A 15,936-nucleotide genomic window follows, 5' to 3' on the forward strand; every position below is an offset into this window, starting at 1 on the left:
TGACTATAAATAAGTAAGTTAGGTAGTTCAAGCCAACCCAATTGCTTTAGGTTTAGGCAGTGATGTGTTCTGTAGGAGCTGTTGTTGGCAAATTTGGCTATCTGATTATAGCAGGTTGTCATTTTATTGATTTCTGTTTTGGATAAGTTAATCAAGATGGGTGAGGCATACAGTAGTGTTGAGAGAAGGTGTGTACGTGCAATTGTAGTTCTAGCATTATGGGTCAGGAATGCTTTATGTTTGTAGAGGCTACCTAGCTTTTTGTTAGTATTTTTAATGGCCAGATTAATGTGTACATCAAATTTGAGCTTGTTGTCAATAGTAATACCTAGTAGTTTTGTCTGGGCTTCAGGTGATATGGGGGTACCGTTATTTGAGTGGATATTAAAGGTGCTGGTAGGGGAAGTTATAGTTGAGGGATGAAATAGCAGGTGCTTGGTTTTTTTGGGGTTGAGTATCAAGCCATTCTCAGTGAGCCATGTTTCCACTGAGTGAAAGTTATCCTGGGTCTTTCTGTGGAGGTCTGGAAAAGTAGGGGTGCTACATATTATAGTTGAACCATCTGCATATTGTATAAGGCTTGAACTTTTTGCAAGTGAGTGGAGATTATTTGTAAAAATTGAGAACAGCAAGCGGCCCAGTATAGATCCCTGAGGTACTCCGAGTGTTACAGGTAAGAGTGGATTATTATTCCATAGTACTGCCTGTTGTCTATTGTTGAGGTAGTTTTTAAACCAGGAGACTGATAAGTTACCTAAGCCTAGGTTTACAAGATGAGAGATTAGTTTTTCATGGTTAACTATATCAAATGCCTTTGATAGGTCTAGGAAGAGGGCTGAAGAAAGCTTACCATTATTCCTGTTGTGATTAATGGTATCTATGAATGCTAGCAGAGCGGTGGTTGTGCTATGTCCTGGCCGAAACCCATGCTGTGTATGAGATACAAGCTCTTGATCAATAAGATGTGTCATTAATTGATGGTGAATACATTTTTCTAATATTTTAGCAAGTAGAGATAATATTGCTATTGGTCTGTAGTTAGATATGTCATAAGAATTTCCCCCTTTGTATAAGGGTATGATATAGGCAGTTTTCCAGATCAAGGGTACTAAACCTTCTGAGATGGATCGGTTTATTAGGATCGAGACTGGTTTAGCTATTTCATTTGCTGCTAGTTTAAATAATTCATTGGGGAGGGAATCTGCTCCTAGTGTTGTTGCTTTTAGTTGGGATAGTAGTTTTCTTATATAGGAGGTTGAGGTGGGTTGTAGCTTAAATGTGGGGCTGTTGTTAGGTTTGGGGGGCACTTGTAGTATTTGTATAGGTTTGGTTTTGGGCAAGGGCAAGTACAGTCTCAGTAAAGAATGAGTTAAATGATTCAGCTATGTTTTCTTTTGTTAAACCTGTTGTTGGGGGTGGGATAGTGGTTTTTCCAGGGTGTAGTAACCTGTTTAAGCCTGCACAGAATTTTTTTGGATTGTTCGAGTGTTGGGTTTGATGGGTTATAAAGTAATTTATTTTATCTTGCATTACTAGTTTCTTAGTTAGATTTCTTATCTGTTGGTATGCTTGCTGTGTTCCTGGGTTTTTGTTGGACCTCCAGGCTGTCCAGGCTCTATTCCTTTCTTTTATCTTTTGCCTTGTTTCCCTTGTTAACCATGGAACTGTTTTGGATTTAACTCTGGTAGTTCTTGCAGGGGCATGCCTATTTAGTATCTCTAGGAAGGTAGAGTTGAAGTGTTTGATAGCTTCATCTAGGGGTAGATAATAGGGTTGCGACCAGTTGTAGAGCTTTAGATCTTGTAAGAAGTTTGGTAAGTTGAAGTGTTTTTTTGTTTCCTATTGTTTGGAGTATGGTGGTTTGGGGGTGGTGGGAGTTATATTTGAGTAGGAAGGTAGTTTGATGGTTGCTTAGTGAGTCAGGAAGGGTACCTGCTAAATATGAGCAAGGTATTTTGTTTAGTAAAATCCAGTCTAAAAATGTTTCTCTTTTACTATTTTTGTCGACTCTAGTGCATTCTTTGATTAGTTGAGAGAAGGTAAGTAGGTTGATATGATTAGTGGGAGCCTGGGAAGAGCATGTGAGCCAGTCAATATTAAAGCCCCCTAATAGAATAGTTTCTTGTGGCAAGGTTTGTGATAGCCATTGTAGTAAATTTTCCATGATGGGGATATTATTGCCTGGGGGGATATAACCTGTTACCAATTTTATAGGTTTGTTGTTACCTATTCTGAGCTTAGTTAAGAGTATTTCTGCCTTGTCCAAGGGGGGTAAAGTCAACTCAGTTTTAGCTATGGATAGTGTATTTTTGTAAAGTACAGCAATGCCTCCACCTTTCTTCTTTAGTCTATCTTGCCGAAGGATACTGTATCCAGGTGATAGGATCTCTGTATCCTTGGTAATTGGTTTTAGCCATGTTTCTGTTAAACTGATTATATCTGGGAGATATTGTGAGATTAGAGTATGAAGCTCATGTATTTTTTTATTGATGCTCTTGATATTTAGATTTAGGAGGAGTAGACTATTTGCTGGTCTGGTATTGATTTAGGTTAGTTTGGGAGGTTGTGTATTAGTAGGAGGATTTGTATCATAAGGACCTGGGTTAGGGTGGATATCTCCATCATTTAATAGTTCACGTTGTTTTTTTTTTTTGTAGTATTTTGACTATCTTTTGCAGTATTATTATGTATTTGTGGGTAATAACAGATTTGGGTGTTGATGGGTTTAAGAAAGGTATAAGTAGTGGCAGTGGTGTTGAATAGGGTGGGGCTTATCGTTAGGGAGTATGTAGAAGGGATGGGAGAGATAATGGATGTAGATTTATGGGTGAGGGAAGAGTTGTTTTGTATTGAGTAGTTGAAACAAGTGATATGGTAGGTAAATGCTAGGAGGAGTAGTACGGTCATTTGCTGGAGGAAGATATTCATAGTAATTGGCCTTGGTTAATTGACAGGAATGAATTGGAGTGATATAATTAAATATATGAGGGTAGTAAGGGTGTGATTGGTAACAGGGAATGCAGAGGGTGGGAAGGATGTTGACTGGATGTACGTTAATTGTGGGAGGGACTGCACAGGTATAAATGTAGTTGATTTGGGGGTGGGTGAGATTTGGGGGTAGGGTAGGGGAGCGGAGTGAGCCCGCAGGGTGAACAGAGCGGGTAGAGCCAAATAGTGAAGTAAGAAGGCAGGTAGTGAAGAAAACAATCAGAGATTTGGAAGTTAAGTTCAAAGTAAGGTATACGAGGAGATCAGGGGCTTACAAGTGGTGAGAAGGGAAGAAAGATGAGAATAAATTCGGAGAGACAAGGGGTAAGTAAAGGTGGTACCAGAGGCAGGAATGAAACAACTTAGGTTTGAGGACTTGTTTTGTAAGAACAAAGTAACTGGTAGGTCGTGATGTTATACTGCCCTCTAGTGGTTATTCCTTGTAACATCAATAGTGATATCACAGGGGGAGATTGAGAGAGTTGTAGGGAAAGGAGAGGAAACAACAGAAAGCAAGGGGGAGAGTTAGAGGTTAGATTAATGGATGGTATAGAGGATAGTGAGTGGGAGACTATGGCTGCTGGTATTCCCGATAGGGAGCGCTCCCTTAAACTAATAAAAACAGGAATTAGTTGCAGTTGTAGGAGATAAGGAGCAGGTTACACATACTTTTTAACTACAGTTCCTGCTTCCTAGGCCAGTACAGCACAGGACTGACAGTGGTCCTTTTTCTGCGCTGGGATGAGGTAGCAGAGTTTGATTATGAAGTCTGTTATTTCTGTAGGTTTTGGCCAGCCCGAGGGGCACAGTATCTGGGGAGGTTTACCCTGGCAGGAGGGTTACAAGCTTTAAGAAGAAATGAAGAGAGGGAACAAAGTGTTAAAAGATACACAATGCAGAGACAGACAGTACTTCGTTTAGTCTTACAAGAATCTACTATGCTGTTAAATGCTACACAATACTAAGTCAAGCAAAGACTTCCAACTGTTTTGCAATAATCTACTAGACAAAATGTAGACAAACAAGCTATGAGAATTAGAGACAATGACAAAATAGCTAGTATAACACTGAAATATCTAATCATTCTATTTTTCTGTTTAAAAGAGCCAGTTAGTGGACTAGGTATAGATGTGGGTCTTTACAATTAAAAGTAACACTCAGTTTAAACAGTTTGCTGATAATATAGTACCAAAAACATAGAACATCAACCAGGGACCATTAAGCAATGCTCAGGCTGGAAAATAAGCAATAATGCTGCGAAGCATACTAGTTGCACAGACCATTCAGTAGCGGTAACAAAACTACAATGTATCCTGAGGGTTCTCGAGATAATTGTTTCACCAGTTAAGAAATGAAGCAATAGCTGGGGTGACTATTTGCCTTTGAGGTGCCTGCCGAGCCTTAGCTCAATTTAAATTAACAGGCACAAAGGAAACAATTATGTGTTTGGATGCTTAATAAAAAAGAACAAAAACCTTTACTTGCACTGGCATCCGTATCTAGTAAAAGGGAAGAGACCAGTAGCGTATGGAGAAAAACATAGCGAGACTATTGGAATGCTGATGTAGATACAGTTAACTTACTAATAGCCTGGAAGCTAGGTACTAGATTCCAAGTGAGCTAGCAGCAATATCATAACCCGTTCAGCGCTCCTGTTACACTAAAAGCACACAAACAACTAGTCTGATGCTAGCGAGAGACTTAGATAGGTAGCTGGTGACCAAAATACAGGTTGAGGTGCTAAAAAGGTTAGAAACTGATGTTTGGAGTTTTCCTCCCCGATATGTACTTTTATTCAGATTCCATAACTCTAACAGTCCACGTTTTATTACTCTTTCCATTACTTTATCTAATCTATTTTTTTGCTTTTTACATCTTAAAGCACAACTAAAGTCTCCTGTTACTATTACATCCATATTTACTACAACATAGTCTAATATTTCTTGGAATAATTTCTCCCTTTCTTTATATATCACATATGCATATATTGCTATTATTCTATACACTTTTCCTTCCCATCTAAAGTCCACTACCATCAATCTTCCTAATTTAACTAAAGGATAATCCAACAATTTTCCCTTTATATACAATATAGTAATCCTTGAAAAGTTTTCATAACCCAAATTCCACATTATACCCCTTAGCCATGTTCCTGCTTGATCTCTTACATTTAAACCACTAATATCTTCTAAAACTATCCAATCTGCATCACACTTATTACACCATTCTATCACTCCAATTCAACTACATTTTTATGCTAATAACATTAAGAGATAATCCTAAGATTATTCACATCCCTTCTCTTTAATATACAATCAATTTTTTATAAGATCATAGGAGGTTGCTAGGCTATTGGCCCTGAGGCCCTTATAAGCCAAGCCAAGTGTTTAGCCCATGTTTAGACAAGTCAGCACCCAGCGCCCCTGTCCAGCAGGGACACAGGTGAAATCCCAGAGGTTTACTTTCTGTTTCCCATCCAGGTATCCAGGTTGGGCTTAAAAAGGGATAATGAGGTACTCTGCTTGACATGGAGAGGGAGTCTATTCCACAGATGGGGGAGTCTCTGGGACACAAATCTGTCCTGCCAACAAGTCCTATTGATATCACAGACCAGGTTGAGGTTGCGCATATGGGTTGCTCGAGTGGAGCTTGATTTGAAGATATGCAGCAGTCCCATCAAGGTGAGGTCTGAGATGGGTTTGTACTCCAAACAGAGGTCACCTGTGAGGAGTCTGTATGAAACTGAGTAGAGGGACAGGGTTTCTAGCCTATCTGCGTAGGGTGGGTGTTTGAGGCCCTGGATTCTCCTGGTGAAGAACCTCTGTGGTCTCTCCAGCTGCTGCATGTGCTTTGCGAGGTACATGCTGAAGGGGGCATTGCACTCAATAATTGGCCTTATAAGGGAAGAATACAGGGATGTTATGACCTCTTTGTCCCTGAATGAGATACCCTTACTCATGAGGTGGGCCACGTAGAAAGCTTTCCATACAACAGAAGCAACATGCTGGTCAAAAGTCAGGTTGCTATCAACCTGGGTGCCCATATCCCTCATTGTTGATTGTGTACTTAGGACATTATCAATGTGATAATATGTGGGGAATTAACTCTCACCAAAGGGGATGATGCTGCATTTTTTGGCATTCAGCTTGAGGCCATGTTTCTGGTACCAGTCATTTGTTTGGGTGAGACCCTCTTGTAGGACGTCCACATCACTTGGGGAATTGACCACGCCCATTTTACAGTCATCTGCAAACTTGGTCAGCCATAGCCTACTGGTTCTGACCTGCACCTCAGAGAAGTATATCTCATATAACAGAGGCCCCAAGACCGATCCCTGGGGTACAATGCTCGTTACTGGTCTACTGCTTGAGATAGCTTCCCCCTATTTTGATTAGGTGGGTTCTATCAGTGAACCAGTTTGCTACCCATCTGGTAACATATGGATTGATGCCTTGTTGAGAGGGTCTATCTACTATGCTTAGTGGGGAATAGTGTTGAAGGCTTTGGCCAGGTCAAGGTAGATGGAGTGCACGTCTTCCCCTTGTCCATGGCTTTGGTGATTGTCTCAAAGAAGTTGACTAGATTTAACAGACATGACCTCCCCTCGACAAAGCCAAACTGTGTGGGGTCGAGGGTTTGGAGGTTGCCAATGTCCCTATTAATGAGGTCCATGACAATCCATTCCACAGCCTTGCAGATCAGGCTAGTTAGGCAGATGGGTCTATAATTTCCTGGATTGCTGGATGCTGCACCTTTGTGTAAAAGGATGACAGCAGCTGTCCTCCACTTGGCTGGAACAAAGCCAGTACTCAGGCTTTGGTTGAATAGGGTGCTTAATAGTGCTGCAACTTCATGCCTGAGTTCATGTAGGATGCAGCCTGGGTTGTTATCGGGTCCCATATAGACTGCATTTTTTGCCTTTGAGAGGACAGTGATGACCTGGTTCCCTAGAGAAAGGGGTGGGGGGCAGGTACTGGGGATGTCCTGATTTACTGATGGAAGGGAAAGAGTCGAATCTGTCAGCCAGTAGATTGGCTATATCTACAGTATTTGTCTATGTGGTGTCCCTGACCACCAGTTCTGAACAGATATGAGTGTTTCCTTTGAGATTTCATACACATGTGAAGAAGGCCTTATGTTTGTCTCTAGTAGACGTGGCCAATTTGGACTTGAAGTTGGCAGCAGATGTGGCCAATTTGGACTTGGAAGTTGGCTTTAGAGGATTTCACTAGTATTCTTATTTGCTTGTTCTGGCTAAGGAGAGATTGCTTCCAGCTGGGAACCTGCTCTTTCTTGGTCCTGGACAGCAATTTTTCCCTTTGTTATACAGTTTATTTATTGCAGATGTCCACCAGACAGGTTTACTCTTCCTTGCGGAGGATGACTTTGTCCTGTTAGGTATTCCTGATTCAATGCATCTATATAAATGCTTGTACAGTACTTTGGTGTAGATTTGGACATTGGTGCCAGTTCTTACAGTGGAGGAAGGGGCTGTAAAGCTGTTTATATCATCCCTCAGGAGGCTGTAATCAGCTTTGGAGAAGTTTTTTTTGTCTGACACTAGCTAGAGGGGGGGTCAGGGGAGATGGTGACTTCAAAAGTGACTGCTTTATGGTCAGATCTTACCAGGGAGGATGATACCGTAGGGGTGCTGCAGTGGTTACTCATGTTGCTTAATACCAAGTCCAAGATATCATCACCTCTTGTGGGGTTATCGACTAGCTGTTCCAAGCCATTTGCATTGATAAAATTGAGGAATGTCTGGGCATTTGCATTTTGGCATGAGTAGTCCATTATCTGTTTCCTTTCTTTTTAACTTTCATTTCTAAATCCTGAAAATTTCTTTTCCTGTCATTAACCATCTTCTGAACTGAACATTTCATTTTAACTATTTTCCAATTTATATCTTCTTCATCACTAACTTCTGTTCCTCCTTCCCTCTCCCCTTCCCTTTTTTGTGCATTATCCATAGTTTCCTCTTGACTTATGTCATTACTTTCCCTCCTATCTTTTTTGCTGTTCTCCCTATTATAATATCTCCTTCTCATTTACATTTTACTTTGTCCTTCTACCTCACCTTCTAATTTTTTCTCTTTACCACAATCAATCCATACATGTCCTGTTTGCTTACATTTATAACATTTTTTCATAGCTTCATGACCAGTTTCCACACACGAATAGCATCTCTTTTTATCACAATTATTTACAAAATGTCCCTCCTTCCACAGAAAAAAAAACATGTTCTCCGTTGTCCTCAGTATTTAACAATAGCTCTACGACCATCAACATTAATCATGCTTGGAATATTTTACCATTTTCAAAATAACACTATAGTCCCAAGACCCTGTCCAAAGTCCTCTATTATCAATAACTTTAGAAATGTCCTTTAATCAATTACAAAAGCTCCTTAAGAATTTTTTTAGTCTTTCTTTCTGTTTCTGTCTGAAATTGTATATTAACTTTTTTCTGTTTCTCAAACAAAAAGTCTTTATAATGTATTTGTTCCATGGATATATTTTTTCTTTTCATATAGTTCCTAAAATTTCAGAAGTCTCAAAAAAGTCAGAATAAGTCTCTCTTTTAATCATAAAAGCTCTTACCTCCTGTGCCTTTATGCCTAAAGGCACAACTATCTTGTCCCATATTTCATACCTGTCCATTTCCAATTCTTCCTTACACTGAATTCTCACTACATACTACTACTTCACTGATTTGTCTGTCTTCTCTCCCTTCTGGCTTCTTTTTGTGTTCTGACTACATCTGCGAATGATTTCTTCTTTACTTGCTGCTCTTCTTCCTTATTCATGTTCTCCATCATTTCACCCAACAATAACTACTTCCCTGCCTCAGTCTTTCTTTGTTCCAAACTTTCTAATATATCATCCCACAACTCTCCCGACTAGAGAGTTGTAATTATTCACTCTTCTTCACCCTTTGATCCTTCACATAAGTCCTGCTGAAATATCTCCTCTGAATCTTCAATCTGATCTCTGTCTTTCTTCTCTTGAACATCTCTTCCTTTTCCAAGCTGAACAAACATCTCTATGGAGTTGGCATTCACCTCTACTCTCATTTCTTTGGTTGCCAAGTTTTGTGGGCTGCTCTCCCAATCATCACTGCACTAATAGCCCACCTAATCATGAAGGGATTCACATCTAGATCAGGGGAGGTCATCGTGCCTCTTTACTCATCCCTCATCGGGCCCATAATTGAGTACAATGCCCCTTTTGGGATGTACCTTACCAGACACCTGCAGCAACTGGAAAGACCCCAAAAGTACCTCACCAAGAGGATCATAGGGCTCAAACAGATGCCATATGCTGCCCGGTTAAAGAAACTCCAGCTCTACTCAGTGGCATACAGCCTGCTCAGAGGCGATCTGTGCCTGACGTATAAAGCCATGTCCAACCCGGAATTAATGGACATGCTACACCTCAGAAAATCCAAATCCCATCGAGCTACGCTCGAGAGACTTGAACCTCAGCACTGAAATAAATAGGACATGCTGGAGGGACAGATTCATAACCCAGAGGCTCCCTTCACTTTGGAATAAAATCCCAGTCCAGGTTAGGCAGAGTCCCTCATTGACTCTCTTCAAGAGGAATCTTGATGAGTGGATGGGAGATCGTAGGTTTACCCCGGGTATCACTTCTGTGTCACTGTTAGACAGAGGCACAGTATACTAACCTCGAAAAAGGGCATAGCAAAATTAATTTAAAATGGGTGGCGAAAGCCAAACACTCTGGCTAGGCTTATAAATGCCCTAGGGCAGATAGCCTAGTATGAACCTATGAATTAGGAATGGAATGGACACTCACACTTGATGGCAGCATGCACCATGACTGTCATAGTGGTAGGGGAAGTCCTCCAATGCCCTGACCAAATTTTCTATAGTACTGTAGTATAAATGCCATCAAGCGCCTCTCCTAAAAGACGTTACTAGCATGGTCGGACTAACCTGGCCAACAAAGAATATTTAAATAAAAGTTTTAAATTAAATTCATATGTCTGCCATCATTTCAAAAGTAAAGAAGAAAACAGTATGCTTGCTGACAGTTTTGAGCAGTATTTATAACTGGAGGGACAGAGACAAGTAATGAGACACCAGAATGACTGCGGGGGGGGGGGGGCTGGTCCATTCCCCTGCCTAAGTCCCCATTTGACCATAATTCAGATCTGCTGAGAAATCTTCTGAGTTTGAAGATATCACAGAGCTATGCGTATTACACAGTGACAATGAAAATGTATGCCTTTAAAAAGAGGTATGCATTTGTAACATCAGTCACAATGCAGAAAATGCATTGTGACTGATGCAGAAAATTTTCTTACTCTCTCTCTCCAATATTTTTTTCTCTTAGTCTACTTTGACACAGTAAGTAAAAAATGCACACAAAAAAGATAAAAGCATGTTGTAGTAAAATACAAGAAAAACTGCAGTACAGCTCAAGTTCCTTTATGCCAAATAAAAGTCAGCAGTCTACAACACAACAAACGTCACAAATAAAATTCCTTTCAGCATGCCTTTAAAATTAAGTGGATGACTGACACAAAGGACAACATAGAGCCATCAGTCAGAAAACTGGTAAGATCACATAATTCACTACAGACCATCAGAACACTTTAAATCATACTCATAAATTTTCTTGCTTCTAACAAACAAAACGTAAAGTATTAGAACACAGCATAAGAAAATTCAGTACATCTGCCATCTCCTTGACATACATGGATAAGCTTCAACTACAATGTAGGTGATATGTGCTCAGCTAGTGGCCTGGGCACTTGAAGTTGGCAAGAGTGGATGAGAGTGAACAGCCACTGTTGGTTTACCCATTCTTGGAGAGGGTGGGGACACTGTATCACCAACTAAGTGATACCTAGCAAGAGCATGCAATGCTTGTATACATGTACTTAAGTTGAGACAGTGTTCGGAGGCACACTCATTGAAGACAACAACATGCAAGTGGATCTCTGCAATTTTCCACAAAGCAAGATGGACACTCCAGTGGGGAGGGGAGGCTAATTCACTGGACTAGTAAGCTGGCATACTCCCTACTATCAAAACTCTTAGCAGAGGTGAAACTGAATGGGCTAATAAACGTTACTTGCTTTTAGTCATTTGTTTTGTCAGCCTTGCGTATAATAAATAGTTTTACTCTACGAGGAGTCCTGTGGATTTATCGTGTGGACTACATTAATTATCCTTTGAGCCTTCCATCTTGGATACTTTTGTGGAACTACCCTTCAGTTTCCTGTTACGAATGGGCTAATAAAGACTGAGATCTGAAGATTTAAGTCTCACACTATAGTCTGTATTATGGCAGTCTGGCTGTAAATGTGATAAAGCAAGAAAAAACAGCAAGGAGAAATTTGAGAATTTGGCGCCACAGAACTGCTGTACTCAAATGTAGAATCGTAATCATACAAAACAACAAGGCAATTAAGTCACAAGACTATTTATACCAGGAGTGTCCAACCCGCGGCCCGCGGGCCGCATGCGGCCCCCAGAGCTCTTCCATGTGGCCCGCGACCCTTAAATTGAAATTTAACTTTTTTTTCCATGTGTTTTCACGTCCGCGTCCCTCAGCTATTCTGCGCATGCGCAAAATTACTTTTTTCACGTTTTTTTTCTTGCCAGTGTCTTTCAGCTGGTATGATGCCAAAACACCGTTCGGTCGTTTTTCATTTGCGGTGAAGGAAGGAGTGAGATCGCGGCGAAGAAGTTGAATTTATTTACCTGACTACAACATCTATTTTACAGCAGTAAAAGGTAAGCTAAGCTACAGTGGTCAGACTTATTCTGGTTGTGTATTCTGTGTACAATGATTAGAATAAATGAAGGTTGCTAAAAGTATATTGACCTAAGGTTGTTGCATGAGTTCCCTGTAGTTTTTTTTCTGTTGGGTCTGTTTCATGAGGGAGTCAGTTTAATGTAGGCAGCTATGGGTAGCAGGATCCATCTGTTGGAAAAGGCATTTGCCTTCATTGTTTATGGGTATTTGATGTAACCAGAATAATTTTGGAGATGTGGAGGTCATGAAAAATGAGGATGAGTGTTTGAAGTATGTGTAGCTTCCTACTGCAGAAATGCAAAGTGTGTTTTGTTGTCTATGCTTGGGATGGTGTGTTATTGCACTGAAATTTGTAGCATCAGACTTTGTATTTTTACGCCGTTTATAGCCATGTGCTACAATTTGAAAACATAATCTCAGGGTAATCTATAATAAAGAATCAAAGTATCACTACCTTAGATCAGAATTTTATCAAGCTTCTTACGGTCATTTTTTCTGCTTATTCATTATTATTTCATAAAGGGAAATATAAAAGGAAATTACATTAGGTCAGCTCTGTTTTTTATTTCCTGATTACTTGCTCCAAAAACTAGGTTTGCAACAGCAAAGAGAGACAGAGGCGCGCACACACACACAGACACGCCAAGACACACACAGACACACACACACACATACACACGTTTTTCATACTAAGCCTGCAATATACAAATGATTAAGTACTCTTAGTGGTGCTTAGGTTTGGATGGGAAGAAACTTTCTTTGAAGGCAGCCTTGTTCGACCATGAGTATAGAGTCTCATTATCTTCTTGTTAGTTACAGTTGGCTGCACTTTGGAGTTAAGGGACTTTTCCATTATCGTCAAGGTTAAGAAAATTCATAGTAAACATAGATATGGGCTGTCTGGGGAATAGAGGGTGAACTGTCCATATACAAACACACTTGTTTTTATTACTTTTGTAAAAGCTGATGACTTGAATTAATGACTTATTTCGTCATTTTGGAGTGCTATAAGATAATAGTTAATTCACTTCTATGAATCTAATATCCAAATACAAGATGGGACTGGAGTAAGGAGTCCAAAATATATCAGCTATGTTTGTAAGGTGTTGTGTCCTCCTGATCCTCATATTTGTCTTAGACTTAGATTTTTGCTAGAAGCATATTTGTGTAACAGGTCATAATTAAGTGTATGGGTAAAAGCTACTTGTGTAAACAATAACTACAGCCTTCTGGTTGAAGTTTAGCATTATTGACATTTTAACAATTTTCCTCTTTGCTTGGTTAATGTGTTGTAAAAGGTTCAGCAACCTTTTTTTGCACCTTTTTTAAATTATATCATTATTGCCAGTGAATCATGAAAAAACATAAAATGCAGCCTATAATGCACAGCAAAAAATATACATGACACTCTGCAAGTGGATTTTTAACGTTACAGAATTTGGACTTGTATACTTTATTTGTTAGCAAAAGGTTGTACAAGAAAGGGAGAGTGAGGGAGACAGTGATCATGTGCCTATGAAAGAGAGTTACAGACAGTGGATAAAGCATATATATATATATATATAAATATATATATATATATGTACATATATATATATATATATATATATATATATATATATATATATGTGTGTGTGTGTGTGTGTGTGGCGTATACTAGTTTCACAGTCTTTGTACAGACACAGTACTTACAAATTAACATTACTGTAACCATATATTTAATCGTCCATTAAAGCCTACTAACATGTCATTAAACCTATATCTCTGCAAACACAGTAAGATCAAATATTCCACAAAAGTCTGCAGTCATACAGTCACTCTCGACATGGAAAACTTGCTGGCATTATCAAAGGAACATAGGAATCTTTATGTTATTCCCAAGTCTTAGGAGCATAACTGTCTGCCCATTCTAATAATTATGCTATGCTCAGTATTTTCACATGGTTCCTGACCAGCTCCGTGATGTAGAAGGATAAAGCCCTGATTATGCACAGATGACCCGAGTTCAAGAAGCTGCTCAGCTGCCTATGGGAGATAAACTGGGAAGTTGGGGATGATCTGGGGATGCCAGCTTGGTTCTAGTTCTCCACAAGGGTGACATGTAGTAGGATTACTAGGTGTTACCAGGTGTAGTTTCAGACAGCTGAGCCCTTGCTCTCATAATGCTTACCACTAGCAAAGTGGAGGAATTCAGCATGTGGAAGTATGCTTCCCCTCAGAAGACAGCAATAGCAAGCTCACAGGAACTAATAAGGAGGAGTTCTCCCACAGAGGAGAGGGTAGGCCACACTGTGTCAGAAAGCTTGTCAGCTTCCTATAGAAGTATATATATTAATAACTCTCACTAGGGAGCAGAAAGGCTGAAAGGGACTTCAGGGTGGGAACAAATTGTTATAGGCTCTTGGTCAGCCATGAAATGCCCAGCTACTATGTCTCCAGAATGAAAGGGCTGTGTGGGTACTGGAGTCATCAGACAAGCTCCTGGTGTGTGTGTGTGTGTGTGTGTGTGTGTGTGTGTGTGTGTGTGTGTGTGTGTGTGTGTGTGTGTGTGTGTGCAAAACATATATTTGCATTGTCACCCCTGCAAAGTCACAATTTTGTGATGTTTAATGCAGTTACTGCTGTTAAAGAGAGACTTGCTGAATGCATATATTATTTAACATTAACTTACCAACAATAAAAAGGCTGCTTGCTTGGTCTTTCTGAAAGGGTAATCTCGTATAAAGTATTAAGATAATTCAAATCCTTGTGGTGTGTGTGTGTGTGTGTGTGTGTGTGTGTGTGTGTGTGTGTATGGGGGGGGACTAAGCCTACTGTAATGATTCTGCATTATACATGGGTGAAAAAACATTTCTTAATGAAACCCACTTTCTTATCCTTGAATCATGGAATAACATTACTGTACAGCAGTGTCAGTTGCACAACAGGTCACACACTTGCCTTTGGCGTAGATTAGTAGATAATTTATTTTTAGAAAGAGAAACTCTCTGCTTTCAGTATGTACCATAGCTCTCAACCTTTGATCTCAAAAATGAGGAACACTAGCCCTTATAATGTGGAACAAATGGGCAAAATGTGGAACACATACTACTAATGGCTTACTAACAACTTCAACTAGGAAGGTCATAGGATGGTTATGAGATATTGAATTTTACGGCAAATATTATAATATTATAATATTATACATTTATTAATTTATTTATATTTATTAATTTATTTATTGTTCAAATTAACCTACAATACAGCCACATTAGTCCTTTTTTTTTTTTTTTTGGTCCTCACTTGCCGTTTGCCCCCGACCATTTCTGTTGACTCAATGCGGCCCTTGCAACTGAAAAGGTTGGACACCCCTGATTTATACTGTTGTATCCCCTTCTCAAGAGAAGCAAAGTAGGTCAGTCCCAGAATAAATTTATGGCTACCCATCCAATTACCTAGGTTTAATATAATGGATGCTAGGATGTTACTTTGTTCAACCTGCAGGAGAAGTTTATTGCAAAGGTGGGATAGGTGCTGGGTAATGAATGTGTCTCTCCAACTAGTGAAGATGCAGGAGATTAAAGAGTACGGAGTCTCTAATGTAATGGAATCCAAGGCATAGGTCACCATGCAAGAGCATATATATATATATATATATATATATATATATATATATATATATATATATATATATATATATATATATATATATATATCCCAATAAAGTACACCTGTTCAAGTTTTACCTACCCATAAATGCAGATGTTTACATTCCTCACTGCTGCAGTAGTCTTTAGGCTAGATGGGCTGTTTCTTGCCTAGGAAACAGCAACTGTCTAGCTTCAAAAGCTCATCCCCACACACTTCAATTGCTGACTGGCTAATATCAAACAGGGGAATAAGCAGTTAGTGTGAAAATTTCTTCAGGACATTTTAGCCCATACAAAGGGAGCCTAACAATCCTGAATCCAACAACCAATAATAAACATATAAAGTAGAAACACATAAAATCCTACTTTATATCTCAATTGCAACTACATACGACAGTAAGGGGATGGAGGGTAGGTGAGGCTACTGCACCAATGAGGAATTCAAACATCTACTGTCATGGGTAACAGCAACTTACTCAACTGTACTACTTTCATCATTCCTACTGCTGCAGTAGCTTTTAGACTGGATG

The 15,936-nt window shown here is 39.6% G+C and overlaps 1 protein-coding gene across 3 annotated transcripts in view; it reads right to left on the reverse strand.

The window, feature by feature from the left end:
• Positions 1-15,936, reverse strand: part of TBC1D9B (TBC1 domain family member 9B) — a 2,477,681-nt gene that overhangs the window by 580,254 nt on the left and 1,881,491 nt on the right. The gene's annotated exons all lie outside the window — the stretch shown is intronic.

This window comes from Protopterus annectens, chromosome 4.part0 (genome assembly GCF_019279795.1).
Source record: "Protopterus annectens isolate FY-2018-M chromosome 4.part0, PAN1.0, whole genome shotgun sequence".
Lineage (NCBI taxonomy): Eukaryota > Metazoa > Chordata > Ceratodontiformes > Protopteridae > Protopterus > Protopterus annectens.